This window comes from Triturus cristatus, chromosome 6 (genome assembly GCF_964204655.1).
Source record: "Triturus cristatus chromosome 6, aTriCri1.1, whole genome shotgun sequence".
NCBI lineage: Eukaryota > Metazoa > Chordata > Amphibia > Caudata > Salamandridae > Triturus > Triturus cristatus.
Window position 1 is genome coordinate 650,775,912 of NC_140589.1, and position 26,286 is coordinate 650,802,197.

Consider the following 26,286-nt stretch of genomic DNA (forward strand, 5'->3'; position numbering starts at 1 on the left):
AATGCTCAGCCTTGTGACAAGATGAATTCCCTAGTATGTGGAATGTTGGATGACGATGGAGAGAGTGTACCCCATTTTAGTCACTCGGAGTATGGTAACTCCCTAAACAGATTATTAATGATAAATAATCTAGTATTTATAAATGTCTCTGAAATTTCAACTGGTCAGTTAGGATATACTTTTTTAAATCATTCTTTTTCCTCTACCCTTGATTATGTCTTGGTTTCTAATCCAACAAGAGGACTATTTTCTCATTTTGAGATCAATTTTTATGCTTTTAGTGACCATGCTGCAATAACTTTCCTTATCCCCTCCCTAATGAAAAAAGAATCTACTCTAAATCTTCATGTAAACCCAGTAATTGCAAGGGAGAATGGAATTGCACTAAAGTGGGAGAAAGTAGATACTGGGAGGTTTTTGGTGAACCTAGTTTCCAGTCGACTTGAGGAGATAATGGTCTGTTTTGATTCTATTGCTAACGATGACATGGTCTCAGCTTTGAGCTGATTTTATCAGAAGTAAAAAATAACTTAATTTGTGTTCTACGCAATGGTCATCGCAATATATTTAGTTGGTTTGATGAGGACTGCAATAAATCTCTAAGAAATCTCCACATTGCCTTGAAATCCAAACCTTGTAACTTACCTTTGGTTAAGCTATTGCGACAGGAATATAAAAAAGTGGGTCTACTAAGGTGGAAATCCCATAAGGAAGAGTGGTGGGAAAACTTGCAAAAGGCTGCTTTATTAAAAAGTTTGCAAGCCTTTTGGTCTGTTATTAATGCACCTTTCTAAGAGATAAACATTCTATTTCTACAGATACCCATGTTGAGCAGGAGGAATGGGTTACACATTTTGAAAACGTGTTTGGATCTAATGAGAAGATAATTTCTCATCCTACCTCTGCTACCTTAACTGGAATGGGCAGCATGGTTAGTTTTACGTTAGAAGAAACTAAGCATGCTTTAAACCAGTGTAAATGTGCAAAGGCACCAGTACCTGACGGTGTCCCAACTGATCTGTTTTTGGATAATCAGGATCTCTGGACCCCACTTTTAAAAAATGTTTTTAATAAAATTGCCCAAACATGTGCTCCCCCATCATGAAAAATAACAGTAATTGTCCCTATTTACAAAAAGGGGGATAGGTCGATTCCGAAAAATTATAGACCTACATCTTTAATAGATTCCACTGCAAAACTAATGGGACGTCTGCTTTTAAATAGGCTTGAGGAATGGGCCCTGGAAAAAAATATTATAATTCCATGTCAGTTTGGCTTCAGAAAAGGGAAAGGCACTGTTGATCAGTGCCTGAACCTAAGTTTAATAGTAGCAAAATATACTGCAGCCAAAAATTGTAATTTGTATCTTGCCTTTATGGATCTGTCAGCAGCCTTTGACTGAGTGATACAGTAGAGGCTCTGGCAGATCATGGAGGCAATGGGGATTGATTTACAGATGATTAACATTATCCGCGATCTCTACTCAGGTGCCTCAGCCTGTGTTCGTTATGGAAAGGGAGGTGTATGCACTACGCACTTTAAAATTGCCAGAGGGGTGAGTCAGGGGTGTGTTTTGGTGCCTTTTTTATTTGCGCTATACACTAATAATGTTGAATCTGCTCTTCTGGGAACCACTCCGGATGTCCCCTATATTAATTCATTACAAGTCCCAATACTATATGCGGACGACGCAGTAATTTTAGCCCATACCAGCAATGCGCTGCACCGCCTATTGATGGAATATAAGCAATTAATGAACAACTTGGACATGAAAATTAACTACGCAAAGTCTTTTGTCCTAGTGGCAGGTACGAAGCAGCGGAAACAACCACAAATAATGCTGAAGGGGGCAAGCTGGGAGTTGTGGACTCTTAATTATTTAGGGGTTATGTTTGATTGCCAAAACAATTGGCTAAGTATGGTTGTAAGTAGGGGGCTGCAGATGGAAAAGAACATTGGGGCACTAGTTACATTTATTTTAAAAAACTGTCTCAAAACCATTTGAAGCAATAAATACAGTTTATGAGGCAAAAACGGTATCTGCTGCCACTTATGGAGCAGCCCTCTGGGGCATTAGAGACTGCTCTCAGCTACAATGTACAGAAGACATTTTTTTTAAAAAGTTAGACTTATTACCAAAGTCATGCTCCAATTTTAACTGCCACATGGAACTTAGTGTCCCCTACATAACTGACAAAATTTGCATGGCACCAATTCAAATGTGGCACCCGGTATGGCGGAAGGATACTCTCTCACAAGAGATATTATAAATGATGTTTTGAAACTAGATTGTGTGGGTAATGTCAGCTTGCTACGTTATGTCGAATCTACTCTAAAAGCATCAGGGTTACACCATCTTTTTGTTGACCCTATATCGTGCCAGTCTATTTCTAAAAAAGATTTTAAATCTCACTTAGGTGCCGATTCGGATCCTTGAGAAACCGGGTACGAACCGTCGGACGGAGCATTTTCTCCGTCCGACGCGTACCCGGGCAAAAAACATTACAAACATGGAAGTACGATTCCCACGGAAACACCATTTCCGTACGAATCGTAAAAAACAACGACCGACGAAAATATACATACGAATGTGATCCGGGAATGCTCCGATGTGACGTCGGGACGCATTCAGTCTGCGGTTCACAAACCAGGAAGTACGATCCACACCGACGTCACCCCGCACGGATTATATTTTCCGGCTGCCAAAAACTGCCGGGAAATCAGGACGACGCGCACAAGGAGCACCTGTACGCGACGGACAGCCATGGACCCGAACCTACGTGTCATCCCAGCCCTCATAGCAGTCCACCTGCTCTACAGGTACCGACGCAGACGCCGCAGAAGGTCAGAACCACACCCGGGGCAAAGGAGGGGGCAGGGGCAGGAAACTTAACCCCCACACAAGTCACAAATTACACATGCCCTGGACATACCTGACCTGCCGGACCTGGTCACCTCGAGGGGATGGGGGCGTGTCCAGCAACGCAAGCGTCCGCCATAACGGAAGTGGATGTTGACGCGAATCCGGCAACACAACAATACCGGTACGTACCGTCCCCAGGCCTTAAGAGCGTGGGTACGGGCCGTACCACGCCCACCACTACGACAGACCAACAATGGCGGTACGGCCCGTACCCACGTACTAAAGGCCTGGGGACGGGCCGGACCAGCATAGTTGGGGTGATGTAGGGGTACGCGTGGTACGACCCGTACACACGCTCTGAAGGGCTGGGGACGGTACGTACCCAGGCCTGCAAACCGCGGGTAGGGGAATGTACGGAGCGTATCCCCACCCGTGTATGAATGGAGCATACCCACACCCCACCAGTGTATGTACGGACCGTACCCCCACCCGTGTATGCATGGAGCGTACCCCCACCCCACCAGTGTATGTACAGACCGTACCCCCACCCCACCAGTGTATGTACGGACCAAACCCACACCCGTGTATGAATAGAACGTACCCACACCCCACCAGTGTATGTACAGACCGTACCCCCACCCCACCAGTGTATGTACGGACGGTACCCCCACCCGTGTATGCATGGAGCGTACCCCCACCCCACCAGTGTATGTACGGACCGTACCCCCACCTGTGTATGAATGGAGCGTACCCCCACCCCACCAGTGTATGTACGGACCGTACCCACACCCGTGTATGAATGGAGCGTACCCACACCCCACCAGTGTATGTACGGAGCGTACCCACACCTGTGTATACATGGAGCGTACCCCCACCCCACCAGTGTATGTACAGACCGTACCCCCACCCCACCAGTGTATGTACGGACCGTACCCCCACCTGTGTATGAATGGAGCGTACCCCCACCCCACCAGTGTATGTACGGACCGTACCCCCACCTGTGTATGCATGGAGCGTACCCCCACCCCACCAGTGTATGTTCAGACCGTACCCCCACCCCACCAGTGTATGTACGGACCGTACCCCCACCTGTGTATGAATGGAGCATACCCACACCCCACCAGTGTATGTACAGACCGTACCCCCACCCCACCAGTGTATGTACAGACCGTACCCCCACCTGTGTATGAATGGAGCATACCCACACCCCACCAGTGTATGTACGGAGCGTACCCACACCCGTGTATGCATGGAGCATACCCCCACCTCACCAGTGTATGTACGGACCGTACCCACACCTGTGTATGAATGGAGCGTACCCACACCCCACCAGTGTATGTACGGAGCGTACCCACACCCATGTATGCATGGAGCGTACCCCCACCCCACCAGTGTATGTACGGACCGTACCCACACCAGTGTATGAATGGAGCGTACCCACACCCCACCAGTGTATGTACGGACCGTACCCCCACCTGTGTATGAATGGAGCGTACCCACACCCCACCAGTGTATGTACGGAGCGTACCCACACCCGTGTATGCATGGAGCGTACCCCCACCCCACCAGTGTATATACGGACCGTACCCCCACCTGTGTATGAATGGAGCGTACCCCCACCCCACCAGTGTATGTACGGACCGTACCCACACCCATGTATGAATGGAGCGTACCCACACCCCACCAGTGTATGTACGGACCATACCCCCACCCCACCAGTGTATGTACGGACCGTACCCCCACCTGTGTATGAATGGAGCGTACCCTCACCCCACCAGTGTATGTACGGAGCGTACCCACACCCGTGTATGAATGGAACGTACCCACACCCCACCAGTGTATGTACAGACCGTACCCCCACCCCACCAGTGTATGTACGGACCGTACCCCCACCCGTGTATTCATGGAGCGTACCCCCACCCCACCAGTGTATGTACGGACCGTACCCCCACCTGTGTATGAATGGAGCATACCCCCACCCCACCAGTGTATGTACGGACCGTACCCACACCCGTGTATGAATGGAGCGTACCCACACCCCACCAGTGTATGTACGGAGCGTACCCACACCTGTGTATACATGGAGCGTACCCCCACCCCACCAGTGTATGTACAGACCGTACCCCCACCCCACCAGTGTATGTACGGACCGTACCCCCACCTGTGTATGAATGGAGCGTACCCCCACCCCACCAGTGTATGTACGGACCGTACCCCCACCCGTGTATGCATGGAGCGTACCCCCACCCCACCAGTGTATGTTCAGACCGTACCCCCACCCCACCAGTGTATGTACGGACCGTACCCCCACCTGTGTATGAATGGAGCGTACCCACACCCCACCAGTGTATGTACAGACCGTACCCCCACCCCACCAGTGTATGTACGGACCGTACCCCCACCTGTGTATGAATGGAGCGTACCCCCACCCCACCAGTGTATGTACGGACCGTACCCCCACCTGTGTATGCATGGAGCGTACCCCCACCCCACCAGTGTATGTTCAGACCGTACCCCCACCCCACCAGTGTATGTACGGACCGTACCCCCACCTGTGTATGAATGGAGCATACCCACACCCCACCAGTGTATGTACAGACCGTACCCCCACCCCACCAGTGTATGTACAGACCGTACCCCCACCTGTGTATGAATGGAGCATACCCACACCCCACCAGTGTATGTACGGAGCGTACCCACACCCGTGTATGCATGGAGCATACCCCCACCTCACCAGTGTATGTACGGACCGTACCCACACCTGTGTATGAATGGAGCGTACCCACACCCCACCAGTGTATGTACGGAGCGTACCCACACCCATGTATGCATGGAGCGTACCCCCACCCCACCAGTGTATGTACGGACCGTACCCACACCAGTGTATGAATGGAGCGTACCCACACCCCACCAGTGTATGTACGGACCGTACCCCCACCTGTGTATGAATGGAGCGTACCCACACCCCACCAGTGTATGTACGGAGCGTACCCACACCCGTGTATGCATGGAGCGTACCCCCACCCCACCAGTGTATATACGGACCGTACCCCCACCTGTGTATGAATGGAGCGTACCCCCACCCCACCAGTGTATGTACGGACCGTACCCACACCCATGTATGAATGGAGCGTACCCACACCCCACCAGTGTATGTACGGACCATACCCCCACCCCACCAGTGTATGTACGGACCGTACCCCCACCTGTGTATGAATGGAGCGTACCCTCACCCCACCAGTGTATGTACGGAGCGTACCCACACCCGTGTATGAATGGAACATACCCACACCCCACCAGTGTATGTACAGACCGTACCCCCACCCCACCAGTGTATGTACGGACCGTACCCCCACCCGTGTATTCATGGAGCGTACCCCCACCCCACCAGTGTATGTACGGACCGTACCCCCACCTGTGTATGAATGGAGCATACCCCCACCCCACCAGTGTATGTACGGACCGTACCCACACCCGTGTATGAATGGAGCATACCCACACCCCACCAGTGTATGTACGGAGCGTACCCACACCTGTGTATACATGGAGCGTACCCCCACCCCACCAGTGTATGTACAGACCGTACCCCCACCCCACCAGTGTATGTACGGACCGTACCCCCACCTGTGTATGAATGGAGCGTACCCCCACCCCACCAGTGTATGTACGGACCGTACCCCCACCCGTGTATGCATGGAGCGTACCCCCACCCCACCAGTGTATGTTCAGACCGTACCCCCACCCCACCAGTGTATGTACGGACCGTACCCCCACCTGTGTATGAATGGAGCGTACCCACACCCCACCAGTGTATGTACAGACCGTACCCCCACCCCACCAGTGTATGTATGGACCGTACCCCCAACCGTGTATGCATGGAGCGTACCCCCACCCCACCAGTGTATGTACAGACCATACCCCCACCCCACCAGTGTATGTACGGACCAAACCCACACCCGTGTATGAATGGAACGTACCCACACCCCACCAGTGTATGTACAGACCGTACCCCCACCCCACCAGTGTATGTACGGACCGTACCCCCACCCGTGTATGCATGGAGCGTACCCCCACCCCACCAGTGTATGTACGGACCGTACCCCCACCTGTGTATGAATGGAGCATACCCCCACCCCACCAGTGTATGTACGGACCGTACCCACACCCGTGTATGAATGGAGCGTACCCACACCCCACCAGTGTATGTACGGACCGTACCCCCACCCCACCAGTGTATGTATGGACCGTACCCCCACCTGTGTATGAATGGAGCGTACCCACACCCCACCAGTGTAGGTACGGAGCGTACCCACACCCGTGTATGCATGGAGCGTACCCCCACCCCACCAGTGTATGTACAGACCATACCCCCACCCCACCAGTGTATGTACGGACCGTACCCCCACCTGTGTATGAATGGAGCGTACCCCCACCCCACCAGTGTATGTACGGACCGTACCCCCACCCGTGTATGCATGGAGCGTACCGCCACCCCACCAGTGTATGTTCAGACCGTACCCCCACCCCACCAGTGTATGTACGGACCGTACCCCCACCTGTGTATGAATGGAGCGTACCCACACCCCACCAGTGTATGTACAGACCGTACCCCCACCCCACCAGTGTATGTACAGACCGTACCCCCACCTGTGTATGAATGGAGCGTACCCACACCCCACCAGTGTATGTACGGAGCGTACCCACACCCGTGTATGCATGGAGCATACCCCCACCTCACCAGTGTATGTACGGACCGTACCCACACCCGTGTATGAATGGAGCGTACCCACACCCCACCAGTGTATGTACGGAGCGTACCCACACCCGTGTATGCATGGAGCGTACCCCCACCCCACCAGTGTATGTACAGACCGTACCCACACCCGTGTATGAATGGAGCGTACCCACACCCCACCAGTGTATGTATGGACCGTACCCCCACCTGTGTATGAATGGAGCGTACCCACACCCCACCAGTGTATGTACGGAGCGTACCCACACCCATGTATGCATGGAGCGTACCCCCACCCCACCAGTGTATGTACGGACCGTACCCCCACCTGTGTATGAATGGAGCGTACCCCCACCCCACCAGTGTATGTACGGACCGTACCCACACCCGTGTATGAATGGAGCATACCCACACCCCACCAGTGTATGTACGGACCGTACCCCCACCCCACCAGTGTATGTACGGACCGTACCCCCACCTGTGTATGAATGTAGCGTACCCACACCCCACCAGTGTATGTACGGAGCGTACCCACACCCGTGTATGCATGGAGCATACCCCCACCCCACCAGTGTATGTACAGACCGTACCCCCACCCCACCAGTGTATGTACGGACCGTACCCCCACCTGTGTATGAATGGAGCGTACCCCACCCCACCAGTGTATGTACGGACCGTACCCCCACCCGTGTATGCATGGAGCGTACCCCCACCCCACCAGTGTATGTTCAGACCGTACCCCCACCTCACCAGTGTATGTACAGACCGTACCCCCACCTGTGTATGAATGGAGCGTACCCACACCCCACCAGTGTATGTACGGACCGTACCCCCACCTGTGTATGAATGGAGCGTACCCACACCCCACCAGTGTATGTACGGAGCGTACCCACACCCGTGTATGCATGGAGCGTACCCCCACCCCACCAGTGTATGTACGGACCATACCCACACCCATGTATGAATGGAGCGTACCCACACCCCACCAGTGTATGTACAGACCGTACCCCCACCCCACCAGTGTATGTACAGACCGTACCCCCACCTGTGTATGAATGGAGCGTACCCACACCCCACCAGTGTATGTACGGAGCGTACCCACACCCGTGTATGCATGGAGCATACCCCCACCTCACCAGTGTATGTACGGACCGTACCCACACCCGTGTATGAATGGAGCGTACCCACACCCCACCAGTGTATGTACGGAGCGTACCCACACCCGTGTATGCATGGAGCGTACCCCCACCCCACCAGTGTATGTACGGACCGTACCCACACCCGTGTATGAATGGAGCGTACCCACACCCCACCAGTGTATGTATGGACCATACCCCCACCTGTGTATGAATGGAGCGTACCCACACCCCACCAGTGTATGTACGGAGCGTACCCACACCCATGTATGCATGGAGCGTACCCCCACCCCACCAGTGTATGTACGGACCGTACCCCCACCTGTGTATGAATGGAGCGTACCCCCACCCCACCAGTGTATGTACGGACCGTACCCACACCCGTGTATGAATGGAGCATACCCACACCCCACCAGTGTATGTACGGACCGTACCCCCACCCCACCAGTGTATGTACGGACCGTACCCCCACCTGTGTATGAATGTAGCGTACCCACACCCCACCAGTGTATGTACGGAGCGTACCCACACCCGTGTATGCATGGAGCATACCCCCACCCCACCAGTGTATGTACAGACCGTACCCCCACCCCACCAGTGTATGTACGGACCGTACCCCCACCTGTGTATGAATGGAGCGTACCCCACCCCACCAGTGTATGTACGGACCGTACCCCCACCCGTGTATGCATGGAGCGTACCCCCACCCCACCAGTGTATGTTCAGACCGTACCCCCACCTCACCAGTGTATGTACAGACCGTACCCCCACCTGTGTATGAATGGAGCGTACCCACACCCCACCAGTGTATGTACGGACCGTACCCCCACCTGTGTATGAATGGAGCGTACCCACACCCCACCAGTGTATGTACAGACCGTACCCCCACCCCACCAGTGTATGTACAGACCGTACCCCCACCTGTGTATGAATGGAGCGTACCCACACCCCACCAGTGTATGTACGGAGCGTACCCACACCCGTGTATGCATGGAGCATACCCCCACCTCACCAGTGTATGTACGGACCGTACCCACACCCGTGTATGAATGGAGCGTACCCACACCCCACCAGTGTATGTACGGAGCGTACCCACACCCGTGTATGCATGGAGCGTACCACCACCCCACCAGTGTATGTACGGACCGTACCCACACCCGTGTATGAATGGAGCGTACCCACACCCCACCAGTGTATGTATGGACCGTACCCCCACCTGTGTATGAATGGAGCGTACCCACACCCCACCAGTGTATGTACGGAGCGTACCCACACCCATGTATGCATGGAGCGTACCCCCACCCCACCAGTGTATGTACGGACCGTACCCCCACCTGTGTATGAATGGAGCGTACCCCCACCCCACCAGTGTATGTACGGACCGTACCCACACCCGTGTATGAATGGAGCATACCCACACCCCACCAGTGTATGTACGGACCGTACCCCCACCCCACCAGTGTATGTACGGACCGTACCCCCACCTGTGTATGAATGTAGCGTACCCACACCCCACCAGTGTATGTACGGAGCGTACCCACACCCGTGTATGCATGGAGCATACCCCCACCCCACCAGTGTATGTACAGACCGTACCCCCACCCCACCAGTGTATGTACGGACCGTACCCCCACCTGTGTATGAATGGAGCGTACCCCACCCCACCAGTGTATGTACGGACCGTACCCCCACCCGTGTATGCATGGAGCGTACCCCCACCCCACCAGTGTATGTTCAGACCGTACCCCCACCTCACCAGTGTATGTACAGACCGTACCCCCACCTGTGTATGAATGGAGCGTACCCACACCCCACCAGTGTATGTACGGACCGTACCCCCACCTGTGTATGAATGGAGCGTACCCACACCCCACCAGTGTATGTACGGAGCGTACCCACACCCGTGTATGCATGGAGCGTACCCCCACCCCACCAGTGTATGTACGGACCATACCCACACCCATGTATGAATGGAGCGTACCCACACCCCACCAGTGTATGTACGGAGCGTATCCACACCCGTGTATGCATGGAGCGTACCCCCACCCCACCAGTGTATGTACGGACCGTACCCACACCCGTGTATGAATGGAGCGTACCCACACCCCACCAGTGTATGTACGGACCGTACCCACACCCGTGTATGAATGGAGCGTACCCACACCCCACCAGTGTATGTACGGACCGTACCCCCACCCCACCAGTGTATGTACGGACCGTACCCCCACCTGTGTATGAATGGAGCATACCCACACCCCACCAGTGTATGTACGGAGCATACCCACACCCGTGTATGCAGAGCGTACCCACACCCGTGTATGCATGGAGCGTACCCCCACCCCACCAGTGTATGTACAGACCGTACCCCCACCCCACCAGTGTATGTACGGACCGTACCCCCACCTGTGTATGAATGGAGCGTACCCCCACCCCACCAGTGTATGTACGGACCGTACCCCCACCCGTGTATGCATGGAGCGTACCCCCACCCCACCAGTGTATGTTCAGACTGTACCCCCACCCCACCTGTGTATGTACAGACCGTACCCCCACCTGTGTATGAATGGAGCATACCCACACCCCACCAGTGTATGTACGGACCGTACCCCCACCCCACCAGTGTATGTACGGACCGTACCCCCACCTGTGTATGAATGGAGCGTACCCACACCCCACCAGTGTATGTACGGAGCGTACCCACACCCGTGTATGCATGGAGCGTACCCCCACCCCACCAGTGTATGTACGGACCGTACCCACACCCGTGTATGAATGGAGCGTACCCACACCCCACCAGTGTATGTACGGAGCGTACCCACACCCGTGTATGCATGGAGCGTACCCCCACCCCACCAGTGTATGTACGGACTGTACCCACACCCGTGTATGAATGGAGCGTACCCACACCCCACCAGTGTATGTACAGACCGTACCCACACCCGTGTATGAATGGAGCGTACCCACACCCCACCAGTGTATGTACGGACCGTACCCACACCCGTGTATGAATGGAGCGTACCCACACCCGTGTATGCCCCGACCGTACATGCCCAGACACAGGAGGGATGGGTGCCTATCACTCCCAGCAGTGCAGGAGGGGTGTGTGCAGAGTCCTCCCAGCAGTGCCCAGACACAGGAGGGGTGGGTGCAGAGTCCTCCCAGCAGTGCCCAGACATAGGAGGGATGGGTGCCTATCACTCCCAGCAGTGCCCAGACACAGGAGGGGTGGGTGCCCATCACTCCCAGCAGTGCCCAGACACAGGAGGGGTGGGTGCCTATCACTCCCAGCAGTGCCCAGACACAGGAGGGGTGGGTGCCTATCACTCCCAGCAGTGCCCAGACACAGGAGGGGTGGGTGCAGAGTCCTCCCAGCAGTGCCCAGACATAGGAGGGGTGGGTGCAGAGTCCTCCCAGCAGTGCCCAGACACAGGAGGGGTGGGTGCCTATCACTCCCAGCAGTTCCCAGACACAGGAGGGGTGGGTGTCTATCACTCCCAGCAGTGCCCAGACACAGGAGGGGTGGGTGCAGAGTCCTCCCAGCAGTGCCCAGACACAGGAGGGGTGTGTGCAGAGTCCTCCCAGCAGTGCCCAGACACAGGAGGGGTGGGTGCCTATCACTCCCAGCAGTGCCCAGACACAGGAGGGGTGGGTGCCTATCACTCGCAGCAGTGCCCAGACATAGGAGGGGTGGGTGCAGAGTCCTCCCAGCAGTGCCCAGACATAGGAGGGGTGGGTGCAGAGTCCTCCCAGCAGTGCCCAGACACAGGAGGGGTGGGTGCCTATCACTCCCAGCAGTGCCCAGACATAGGAGGGGTGGGTGCCTATCACTCCCAGCAGTGCAGGAGGGGTGTGTGCAGAGTCCTCCCAGCAGTGCCCAGACACAGGAGGGGTGGGTGCCTATCACTCCCAGCAGTGCCCAGAGACAGGAGGGGTGGGTGCAGAGTCCTCCCAGCAGTGCCCAGACACAGGAGGGGTGGGTGCAGAGTCCTCCCAGCAGTGCCCAGACACAGGAGGGGTGGGTGCAGAGTCCTTCCAGCAGTGCCCATGGAAAGAAAGGGGTGAGTACACATAGATGCAATGGCCACATTTGTCAGTCAGGTGCTGAAAGACCCAGCAGAACACGAAACACATGTGTGCGAGGCTGGGAGTAGACACATGCATAGTGCGGAAAAGGGAACATGTACACATGAAGTCCTGTCAATATACTCCAGTCACAAGTACAGTGACCCCCAAGGATGACACAAATGATGCAGGTGGAGACCTTGGCCAGCATGCATGGCCAAAGTTGAAGGGGTCTGTCACACACCCAGCAAATGTAGACACAGCACTGCACAAATGTCTTCACAACACCCTGCAGGGAAGATGTCAGGGTCCACAGAGGAAGGTACACACCTTGGGACAATGTCACCATGCAGTAACAGCTTACATGAGCAAAGTTTGATAGCAAATACCGTGTGATGACACACAGATAACAGGGTCCACCCCACGAACAGCACACTACAACATATCCCAGATACCTAACACATTATCGCCACCCCAAATCATGGAGCAGCACCACCAACAGCAAGTCCAGGAAAGCATTAGTGTGCAAAAGAAAACATAATGCTTTATTCAGCATGAAAAATAAATTGTGTAAAATGTCCACTATTTACAAGGCCCATGGGCCAGGCCATCAGCAAAGTCCTGGGGGGGTACGCATTGGCATGTGTGTCCCCTAGCTTGCCTGCACAGTTCACATGTCCATTTCATCCACAGAAGGGGGGGCATCATGTGGGGGGGAAGACCAGGCACCGCAGGGACAGGAGGGGCAAGGGTAGGTGTTGTGGGTGCAGGGACAGACGACTCCAACACAGGGGGTGGGGCAGTGCCAAAGGTGGATTCCAGCACGGCGCTGCACACTACTGCCAGGTCGCCCAGCGTCTCCCCTGCACCCGAAGGAACCACAGGCCCCAAGGAGGGGGGGGGTCGCAGGGATGGGTCGCAGCGCTACTGGCGGAGGGTGTGGGCAGGGGGGGAACCTCAACTCCCCTGCCGGTGTCCTGCCTCCACCGCTTGCGGGGTGGTGCCACACTGGGGCTGATGGACACACTGGGCAGGACTGACCCTGTGTCCGACTCTTGGCCAGGAGAGCTGAGGGGAGTGGATTTGTAGGGTGGTGGTCGTGAGGAATGTGGACTCCCACTCTGGCTGCGTGTCTTCCGTTTCCCCCCCGACCCAGTGGGTGTGCCTACTTCACCCTGTGTGTGCGTTCCAGGAGGTGTGCGCTTTGGCTTCCCTGGTGGTGTGGTGCCTGTGTCTGGTGGGGTGCGTGCATGGCTACGTCTGGGTGTGCTTTGGACAGGCATGGAAGTGGGAAGTGTGGATGGTTCAGGGGTAGGGATGGGGACGTAGCGCTGCAAGAGACCCAATGCTGCAGTCAGTGTCGAGTCTATGGACCTCAGCAAGTTGCGTTGGTCAGACTGCACTGATGAAATGCCCTCCATGTATGCCTCCATCTGGTTGAGCACTTGGCTGTGGCCATGGAGGACATTAAGCATCGCAGTCTGACCAACCTGCAACTGCCGCAGGATGTCCACAGACTCGGCATTGGTGGCAGCAGTGGAGACAGGGGCAGGGGGTGCGGTGCCTGGCAAGAAGGAGACATGTTGTGACCTAGCACGGTGGGAAGGGACACGAGCAAGTGGGAGGCCGGTGATCGGAATGGAGGGGGCGGGTAGTGATGGAGTGCTGGTGTCAGCTGTGGGAGCAGCCTCCGCCCCCTCGGAGTGCTCAGCCTCGGACCCGTCTGCGTCATAGTCGGAGGTGGTTTGACTGGACAGGTCCTCCGCTGCACTCCCGTCGGCCTCCGTGCCACTCGATGTGCCAGACAACTCTGCACTGCTGGCACTGGTGCTCGTGCCCTCCTCACGGTCCGTGCCAGTGTCTCCCTCGTAGTCCCCCGACGATGCTGTGGGCAAGGTGAAGAGACAGGAGAAATCAGACACCTGTATACATATGTCACATGAGTCAACTCTACATAGGTCGCAGTGCACAGCCTGAAAAGCAACATGAGTAACATCTACAATACAAGGTACATATGTAGTCCCTGCAACACACAGTTTGTTGACCCACCATGCCACTGTTAAAATATGGAGAGCATGACACAACAGCAAATAACTTGATATCAAATTGTACAGAGGAGCCAGGCTCTGGGGACAGTCAAGCACAGCATCAGCGACACACAGCGTAGCCAAGAAAGGGATGAGCAGGAACCATGTCTATCAACTCTTGGGACATGCTGCAAAGGTAATACTGAAAACCATGGCCAACATGACTGGGGCACTGCACCATGAGTGTTTGTCCACACAAACATCACACACTGGCCAGACCGAGCAAGGAGACTTCAGGTTTGGACATGTAGGCCTTGCCCGCACCAACCCCCCCCCTACCTGAGACAATGTGATTGAGACAGAGGAAGTACTTACACCTCTTAGTCTGGGATGAAAACACATGGCCTGCAATTAATCCTGTTCGCACACAAACTACCCCTGGTGCGCCTGTCCACATATATCACTGACAAACAACCATCATCAGATAGTTGTACCAAGACACACAGGCACTGGCCCCTGTGAGTATGCACCAGCTAAATTAGGTCACCCTGTACAGTGGACACATGTAGCACAATATACGTGAATACAAATGAGGCCAGGGTACTATGCCACAGGGCCCAAACTATGCTGAAGACACAGAGTATGTCCACATTGTCTGATGACACACATGATACCTAGGAATAGGTGCCCCAGGGGACTGTAGTGGCCACACTACTCCATGGCCCTGGATGGATATGACTGGAATACAAGCCACCATCCCTGCACTATGCATATCTCACACTCAAGCACATCATGTCAGAGGGCACAACATTCGACATGCAGGCAGTAAGGCAGTACACATGAAACACACACTCCCATGTCGGGTCTCAGCATCAGTGCCAACTAACATAGACCCCACAATGACAGAACTGGCCAGGGCTCAGGCAACGTCCAAAAACATGTTACACACCACCCCCACACATGATGCTGCAAGCATTGGGCACTTGGATGAACTGCCAGCCCAGATAACCTTGTACAAGAGTGACTACACACAGACCAGGGAACACATGGCAAGGAGGGGAAGGGAGGAAGAACAGCACCGCTTTACTTTGGGGAACAGGATACACTGCACATTTAAACCCTGGCAGTGTATGCATGCAACTGCGCACTTCCAAAAGCTGGTCACACACAACAAACACACATGTACCTACCCCCTTCCTGCTGCTGCTTCTCCAGTAAGCGCCTGTCCAAGTCAGGGAAGACCACCGCCAGCACATGCTTATGGATGTGGGTCAGACGCCGGCGCCCACGGTTTTTGTGGCTCACAGGTGAGTCCCCCAGCAGGACCCGTGCAACCTCCGCGTCCAGCACTGGATATCCTGCCAGCGTTTCCTCACCTGGGCTAGGCGCCGCTTCCGACCCTCCGTCCTCCTCACGGCACTGACAGCTTGCTTCCAGATCTCCCCCTTGGCACAGACGCCCACCTGTGAGGATGCAAAAGTGACAATACATCAATCCACCTTATCAATGATACAGAGACACACATATTACAAATTATGCATGTTTGAACTGGCCATAGTATGCAGCCAACTCAATGCACCTTTGTCATAGTGACAACATCCTCCTGGGAATGGGCAAATGCAGTAGGTGCCATTGAAAGTACACAGGTGGCATGAGGGGCGCAACACAATCAATGATGCAGGCTCACACTGTGCATCCCAAGCTACAGCAAGAATCTGAACAGTACCCCTAAGCTTTTACATGCCCCAGCCCACTTACGCTACCTCAGCAGAGTACACAGACACACACAGGCACTGCACAATCACCTGCCATTGGCAACTGCCGCTACAAACCTCACTCTGCACATGTGCCACTGGACTGGGGGTGTCACAGATGTGAGGCTGTGTCAGCACGGCAGACATCCAGCACAGCTCCCTGCTCACATCAGATGGCCAGGGCATATCCATCCCACATGCAGCTGGGGTGCAACACTCCACATATGCACACACCCACATGACAGGGGACTCACACACACACAACAATGTCCAGGGGACGAACACATCATTTGGACACTCTCACCACAGGTACACTGAACAGACACACATCTGTGGGTACTGGCACCTGTCACCCTGGGGGGAGCACAGACTCACATCAGGACGGTAGAAACAACATTTCCAGGAGGATTAGGCAGTCCGAAAGCGGCAAGCACCATGCAGTGATCGTCACAGTAAGCACTATGCAAGTGTGTTGTGCACACAGGAACTACAGCATGCTCTGCATGGGAGACATGAGCCCTTCCCCCCCCCCCCTGGGAACCACTATGAAGAACCCTGCATGTCTGTCACACCTGGACACAATGCCAGAAGTCACAGTCACAAAAAGGGGCACAGTGAAAGCTAGTGGAGTCTGCACTCATCTGCTCCCCTGGTCAACCATACAGCATGGTGTACTGTGGGAGGATCACATCCACCAACGCCAGATACTCCTCCATGGTGAATGGCTGGGCCCTCTCCACAGACCTGGACATGGTGCCAGAGGAATCACGAGCAGCAGCAGTGTTGTGTGATGAATGGATGTGCAGGCAAGTGCTCTCTCAAGGGACCTGGCTGCCTTATATCTTCCTTGCTGGCCTGTTTCATTTACAGGAGTACAGAGTGATTGGCTCAGTCACATTTGCATCCTATGTGTCCTCCAATCATTTTAAAACTACCACAGTGACAGGCTTTGCATTGTTTCAAAATCTAGCATGATGTAATGTCAACAACCACATTGCAACAAAGTACATTGTCTCCAACCGACTTCTGCTGACCACATGATGCAAAATTCAAACCTGAAACTCGGTCTCCATGACAACCAGCATGCATTTAGGCCCCTATACTTGTCCCTCATGTGTCCCCTATGGCAATCCTATGTTACAACACAGGTACGGTGCGTTCCACAGCCCTAGGGCACCCCAAATGCATTGCAACGGACCGTACACGCGTGTGTATGGTCCCCATCACTATGGGAGTGCTGGCGAATGCGTATGCCATAGTGATAGGGACCGTACACACGCATGTACGGTCCGTTGCACACATACGCCAGCACCCCCAGAGTGATAGGGACCGTACACACGCGTGTGTACGGTCCGGACTACTATGGCGTACACGTACGCGAGCACCCCCATAGTGATAGGGACCGTACACACGCGAGTGTACGGTCCGGACTACTATGGCGTACACGTACGCGTGCACCCCCATAGTGATAGGGACCGTACACACGCGTGTGTACGGTCCGGACTACTATGGCGTACACGTACGCGAGCACCCCCAGAGTGATAGGGACCGCACACACGCGTGTGTACGGTCCGGACTACTATGGCGTACACGTACACGAGCACCCCCATAGTGATAGGGACCGTACACACGCATGTGTACGGTCCCTATCACTCTGGGGGTGCTCGTGTACATGTACGCCATAGTAGTCCGGAGCGTACACACGCGTGTGTACGGTCCCTATCACTCTGGGGGTGCTGGCGTACGTGTACGCCATAGTAGCCCGGACCGTACACACGCGTGTGTACGGTCCCTATCACTATGGCGTACGCATTCGCCAGCACTCCCATAGTGATGGGGACCGTACACACGCGTGTACGGTCCCTATCACTATGGGGGTGCTCGCGTACATGTACGCCATAGTAGTCTGGACCGTACACACGCGTGTGTACGGTCCCTATCACTATGGGGGTGCTCGCGTACGTGTATGCCATAGTAGTCCGGACCGTACACACGCGTGTGTACAGTCCCTATCACTATGGCGTACGCATTCACCAGCACTCCCATAGTGATGGGGACCGTACACACGCGTGTACGGTCCCTATCACTATGGGGGTGCTCGCGTACGTGCACGCCATAGTAGTCCGGACCGTACACACACATGTGTATGGTCCCTATCACTATGGGGGTGCTCGTGTACATGTACGCCATGGTAGTCCGGACCGTACACACGCGTGTGTATGGTCCCTATCACTATGGCGTGCGCATTCGCCAGCACTCCCATAGTGATAGGGACCGTACACACGCGTGTGTACGGTCCCTATCACTATGGCGTCCGCATACGCCAACACCACCATAGTGATAAGGACCCCACACACGCCCTCGGAGCGTATGTACGGTGGGATTCACACCTGACAGTGGTGACAGGCGGCACACAGGAATGAATGGAGCTGTCATACATGGCCAAGGCTGGACATCAACGCATTGTCAGTGCAGTTCTACATGTGTCGGGCACAGGTGGGTCAGGCTGTGATGTGGCACCATACTCCTGAGGTGTGAAGCCAATTACAGTATGATGAGCTGTGTACACATGTCATGTGTGATGGCGCCCTATGTGCCACACATCCCCTTCACTCCTTTGACATGTGTGCAAGTAGTACTGACTTGGTGGCCCATGTGTCACTGGCATGGCACAGTCACCGACACCTGCAAATGTCCCCTGATGTCAGGTACACGGAATGTTACCCCTGACAAGTGAATGCCCGCGTTGCACGCTGTAGCCATGTAATGTGTTTGTCATGTGTTCCCATAGGTTTGCTGTAGGTGTTTGGTCAAATGCCTCTGCAGTTGCTGCAACCAACATGTGTCTGTGTGTAGATGGGCATGGCACACTGTTACGCAAACCAGCACACATGTGTAATCCGACTTTAGGTGTGTATGTATGCATCGACACGGAGTTCCAAAACAAGGACATAGCTGCATACTCTCCATGTATGTGTGAACAGTCTTGACATGTAAACCTTCATGGCAAGGTGTGTGGTCTGTCCTTATTCTATGACATGTGACCTGTGCCTCTAGTGTTCCGCAACCTGTCTGTACAATAAACATCCTGATTCTGCACATATTTGGATGTCTGTAACTCCTGTAATGCGTCTGCCTGCTCACTTACACTGGCCCACAGCTAGTTTCATGGCATGGCATATTGAGGTTGAGAATCAATGTTTGTAGCTGGCTCTTGGTAGGAGTGTCACCTGCCTGGCATACGTGACCAGGGCATATTGCACAGACCTGACTCTGTATGTAGCATATGTGTATTGCCTGTTGAGCATGTGCTCTGTACATTGACATTGGTGGTGTACTGTACTCACTCTTCGTTGTCCCTTCTAATTCACTGCAGGGCTCCGCCTCTCCTTCGACCAATTCCAGACTTGGCTGACTTGCGGGAAAATGACTGTATACGCCGCTACCGCTTCCCCCAACGCTTGATTGTGGACCTGATGACACGGCTGGCACCACACCTCCAACCACTACACAGGTATCCTACTGTACTGACACCCAAGATGAAGGTGATGGCAGCCCTACATTTCTTGGCCACGGGTACCTTTCAACATACCATTGCCCATGTCGGTGGCATGTCCCAAACCATGTTCAGCCGTGTTCTGCATGATTTTTTAGAGGCCATGTTGGAGCACCTGGATGAGTTCATTAAATTCCCAACTCCTGAGCAGTTGACAGGTGTCAAGCGTGAGTTATATGCCCTGGGAGGGATGCCCCATGTCATTGGGTCCATAGATGGAACACATGTGGCTTTGGTACCACCACAGGCACAGGAGGTAGCATATAGGAACCGCAAGCATTACCACTCCATTAATGCCCTTGCGGTGTGTCTTGCCAACATGGTGATTTCACATGTCTGTGCTCGTTTTCCAGGATCAGCACACGATGCATACATCATGAAGCGTAGCAGGGTGCCTGAAATGATGCTGCAGCTGCGCAACGAACGAGCATGTATTGTTGGTGGGTATACTCTGGCAGTCCTGTATTTAACGTCATCTTCCTGTCTTATTGCTTCTCCTGACCCACTCTTGTCCATGATGTTTCCATGTAGGGGACGCTGGCTATCCCAACATGCCATGGCTGATCACGCCTCTCCGCAACCCCAGCACGGCTGCCGATCACCGCTACAACAACGCCCATGGGCGGACCAGGCGAGTGATAGAGAGGACGTTTGGCCTCCTGAAGAGCCGATTCCGTTGCCTCCACAAGACTGGTGGCGCACTCCCATATGCACCGGTGAAGGTCTGCAAGATATTCCTCGTGTGCTGCATGCTGCACAACATGGCAGTGGAGAAAGCTGTGCCACTCATCCTGGATCCAGATGAGCAGGACCATCCACCCGTGGAGGATGAAGGGCTTGGTCACGAGGCAAGTGATGTGGAGGAGGAGGAGGCGGTAGAGGACATGCGGAGTCGGCTCATACGCAACTTCTCGAGTGTTGGTGCAATAGAAGAATGTTTTTCCAGAGTCATCATTGTCACCTAGCATGTTGACAACCTAATACGTGTCGAGTACATGCACATGCATGCGGATGTGCTTCTTTTGGCTGACTTCTGATGTGTCTCTCATCCACAGGTACTTGCGCATGCTGTCTGCTGGTGGCATTGTTGTGCTCCTGCTATTCCTCATGAACACAGCAACATGTGCTGAATCAGCGTTACATGCACGGACAAGTTCGAAAATCTCCTTCGGGTAAGGGATGCAGCACGGCTTTTTGGGAGTGGTATTTGTTTTGCATGTGTGTGCTCTGCTCCTGTTCATTTTTGGATACTTTACATACATGTAGAATCACCATGGGGCACATGACCTGGAGCAGTATTTACCTGAATTGATGGTCAGACTTGGTGACAGTCCTCTGTAATGGGATTGTGGATTGTGATGGAGACATCAATGTGTGTAACACTGCCCTCGGAAACATACGGGTTGCACCTGGTTGACATGGTGTGTGAATTCCCCATTAGGGGCTCAATGGTGTATAGCAGCCTCTCCGTGAGCAGAAGGGGGTGTTTAGCTGTAACCCGTCACTTGTGTGCCAGTGCCATGGATTTCCAGCATCTGTGGTGGTAAGGGGGGTGCCAGTGTTGGTCCCACGTGTTCATCCACATGACCTGTGTATGTGTTGACAGAGTTGCATTAGCATTCGGACACACATGAGTAATAAAGGTGTCCCTCTGCCTACAAGGTGCCTCATCTCTGTCAATGGTGGTCTGTTGCCACTGTGCATGCGGCATGTCTGGCATTGTTCTCAGAGATGGTGCATATGAGTCTATGTGTAGAGTAGCAAGATGCAAGCTGTTTGTCAGGGATTAGATTCTGTATTGTGCATGATGTCCATGGCTGTGTAGGTATTGTGGCATGTCAGTCTCTACGACGGCCACTGTGCTGCATGTGAATCCATTGTGTGTGTGTGTGCCATGTTGAACCAGACATTCCTTCCTTGACATACACCTTTTGCATAGTTCCTTCCTGAGATCCTTGTCTTTGTGTGCTACTTGTGGCATTGTTTCCTTGACATGGCGCATGCTGCTGCAGGCCCAGCAGCAAGGGCACCCAGGGTCCACGCAAACAAGCTGGTGTTCATCATGGATTGCTTGCTGACATGTGCTATGCTGATCAGCAGCATCTGTGCCTCATGCGGCAGCACACTCTGCATTATGCACAAGATCCCCAGTTCCATCCAACTCAAGGCAAGAGGGAGACCATCCCCCAGGTCAGCTACGACATCCGTGTCTAATCCTACCCTGCACTCTACGGACATGTGCGTTAGAAATCCCATGATATTTGTCCACATCCAGGGTGCATCTGCACAGCTCTGCTACTACATCCGGCGACCAGGCAACATCAACGTCAAACAGAGATGGGGGAGTGGATCACTGCCAGCTGCAGGATGACCTTCTCAATCCACGCACACACTCAGGATGCAGCCCACAAACACAACACAACCTTGTGGCACTGTGATCCAACAGCCAATTGTGACATCTCCATGCATCCAACCTTGGCTGGCCCACCATTCTCCACATCCACCTGACTCAAGCATGCAGGACATGGTTCTGCCACGTGTCTACACATACCTGGGACTCCCACCCCAGGACACTCCACATGATCCCTGACCTCTGCGCATGACTGTTGCTCTTCTAAATAGGTCTGAAGGCACAGTTGTGCGGGCTCCCCCTCAGCTGGTTGGGCCCATCACGGGTGAGTATGGTGCTCCATGTCTGTCTTGGATGGTACATTGTGACCATGTGTGTCCTGTGCCAGACTCAGACCCCAGGGTATGGATGTTTGGAGTTACTTCAGAAATCAGGCATGGTTTGACTTTACAACACACACATGTAGTGGAATAATGCAAAATGACGGCATCATCTTGTGATTGTGATGATTTTTATTGATGCTGGGGTACGTGTTTGGGGGGGTGACAAGTGGTGCTTGGCGGGAGTGTAGAATCCAAAGTTCACTGGGGGAGTTGGTGTCCTTGCCATTGAAAGTCATCAGAGTCTGTGCCACAGTCTTTGTGAACATTGGTCAGACAGTGACCAGCAAGGCCATGTGGCAGAGAATGTCCTTTGGTGCTGTGCTGCTGTTGGGCCAAAGGGCCAGGTGCCAGGCCAGGTGACCTGGGAGATGGTGATGTTCCGCTGACTCTCACGGTCTTTTCCGTGGATGACCCACCTTACTGCGGGGACCCTCAGATGCAGGCCTTGACGATGGCAGGGACGCTCCGCCAGATGAATCCTCCTCCTCCTCCCTCCCTGTTTCTTGTGCTGTTCTACGCCTGGTGGCACAGGGAGGGTTTGCCAGGCTTTGGGCGATCTGACGGAGGGATTGGCTCACATCCCTGTGCACCGCCAGGAGTTCTGCCTGTCCTGCCTCCATCCTGGCATAATGCTCGACCTGCATGTTCTTGATCTCATTGAGGGTCCCCACTACCTGGTCGATGCCTCTAGAGTCACGCCGGTATGCGTCCAGGATGTTTCTGACGTGTGACATAACCAGGTCCTGAGCTGGCTGGTCAGGCTCGTGCCTCCGCCGTCCTCCACTCCCACCACCCCTGCCCACTTGCGCCTGGCCTGCCGTTGTGGGCACATCGGGTCTCCGGGACCCCTGAGGGATGGCATTTGCGGTGTCGCCTGCCTCCTCCTGGGTGCCCGGAGCACTTTGTCCCTTCTGGACAGACTGGCTGTGTTGTTGTGTGCGGGCAGGGCTCCTGGGTGTCTCCTGGAATGTGGCAGGAATGGGGGTGGCGGTTGGCACAGTTGTACCTGACACAGGTGCTGCAGGTGTTTGGACACCAGAGGGGCCAGGTTGGTCTGGGTCATCCACGGAGTGGTGAGAGTCGTCGCTGCCGGTGGGGTCCTCTTCACGAAGAGCCTGGTCCTGTGAGTCTTCCCCCCCAGTGTTGGGGGGAGATGGACGATGTTGACCTGTGTGTGAGAGAGACAGTGTGAATTGTGTTACATGCGACATCCATGTTTCATTCTTTTTTGATTTGGCACAGTTCCTCTGGGTGGTTGGATTTGGCTAGCATTCCTCACACAGTGCACTTGTGCATGGGTATGTCCCTTAGCCACAGCTTTCGACACTTGACCTATTTGTGACACAATTTTAGTTGATGCATATTTTGGGAACGCAGTCAGCAGTGTAGTGAGCGGGCGTAGCAAGCCATGCAGAGCCGCCTTACGTGTTGCACTGTACGTGGCCAAATGTTGTTTATTCCATGCTATTTGAGAATGCAGGTAGGTAACTTAACAATTTGTGACAGGTTTCAGACAAACACAGTGGGTGGGTATACTGGGTGTAAGGTTCTGTTTGGGCCTGCAGCACGGATGTACTCGTGCACAGATTGACACATGGCCTAGTGTTTATCAAAGGTTGAAGGGGGGGTTCACGCACTGCAATACCTTGTCTACATGCACACAGTCCACCTGCTGACGGCCGGACATGGCCACACCACCCAAGGGTGATTTGGTCTCACTCTGTCTCCCTTTCTCCCTCTCTCTGTCAGCCTCCTCCCTCTGTCTGTCTCCCTCCATCTCCCTTTCTCCCTCCCTATGTCAGCCTCCTCCCTCTGTCCATCTCCCTTTCTCCCTCCCTTTGTCAGTCTCCTCCCTCTGTCCGTCTCCCCTTCTCCCTCCCTCTGTCAGCCTCCTCCCTCCCTCTGTCTGTCTCCCTGTGTCCACCTCTGTCTCTGTCCCTCTCTCTGCCCCTCTCCCTCCCTCTGTGTGTCACCCTCTGTCACCTCAGCCCAGCTTCCTGGCCACACACAGTTTGTAGGTCTTGCAAAGGCCATTGGCTTGTTCATGTGGGTTTGTTGCTTCTCTGCGGGCACCCATTGGGCGGAGTGTGTGAGTCTGCGCTGCTGCTGTGGCGGTGTGTGCTGTCACTCTTTCAGAGTGATGCGTCTTCATTAGCTGCTGTTATGTGCAAATTGTGCCTTCATGCCAATGTCATCCTGCAACGCGACCACCATTTGCAGGCAACACAGTACTGTGTGGGGACACACTGTTTGTATGGCTGTGCCCCAGGCCATATGGGCTGAGGGCATTGTTGTGTGCTTCAGAGTTGCTCTATGTTAGTTTTGAGGCCCACCCTCCCGGCATCGGGGACATCCTGTCTTGTGTTGGTGTTTTGTGTGGCCTGTGACTTGGCATGGCCTTTCTTGGGGCATGGGGCATGGAGCCGCTAGTGGCATGTGTGTGTTTTTGGAGTGTGGTTGTGTCCGGTGCTGGCTTTGGGGGGGTTGCGTGCATGATTGGTATTTGGGTTGTATATGGCGTTCCCCCCATGTGAGGTGAGTTGTTTGTGTACTCACCAGGCTCTCGGACTCCTTCTAGTCCTTCTACTCCCACCGGCGGCAGCGTGGCCATCACCTTCTCCTCCCAGGGATGGTAGTGTACCGGTCTGCGGGACGGACCTCCTCCAGTGATGTTGGCCTGGTTGTGGTCGTCCATCATTTTGCGGCGGACCGTCCTCCGCAGATCGTACCACCTGGCTTGGCACTCATGCCTGGTCCTTCTGGTGTCCCCAACAGCATTCACAGCATTGACGATCCTCTCCCACATGGCAGATTTTTCTGATATGCTGGTCCGTCTGACCAATGTTCCAAAGCGCTGTGGCTCGACTCTGATGATTTCGTCGACAAGGACCTCCAGCTCGTCCTTTGTGAACTTTGGATTCTTGTTGGTGGGCATGGTGTGGGGTGTGGGTGTGGATGGTTGGGGGGGTGTGGGTGTGGATGGGTGTGGGTGTGGATGGTTGTGGGTGTGTGTGTGTATGTGATGAGGGTGTGTTTGTGATGGTGGTTGTGTGAAGGAGTGCAAGTGTAAGGTGTATTGATGGTTGAAGTATGGTGCAGTGCGTTGTCTCAGTGGTCTGGCAGTCGTGGATCCGTTGCAAAGGATCATGGTTTGTGTGTGTTGGGCCTTTTTATTGGTCCATTTGTGGGTGTGGCTGTGTTTGAACTTTGGGTGGGTGTGTTATAAGGAGTGGTAGTGGTTTGGGCCTCTGTTTAGCTGTTTGTCAGTTGCAGGTCAGTGTATAGGATGTATTTGGCCTTGTTGGATATGTTTTGTGATCATGTGTGCCTTGAATTGACTCTCCTTGTGTTTTTTTGGTTTGTCCTAGTTCTGTAGGAGTGTTTTTTGCGTCTGTACGGTGCGTACATGGGCCATGTTGTTGT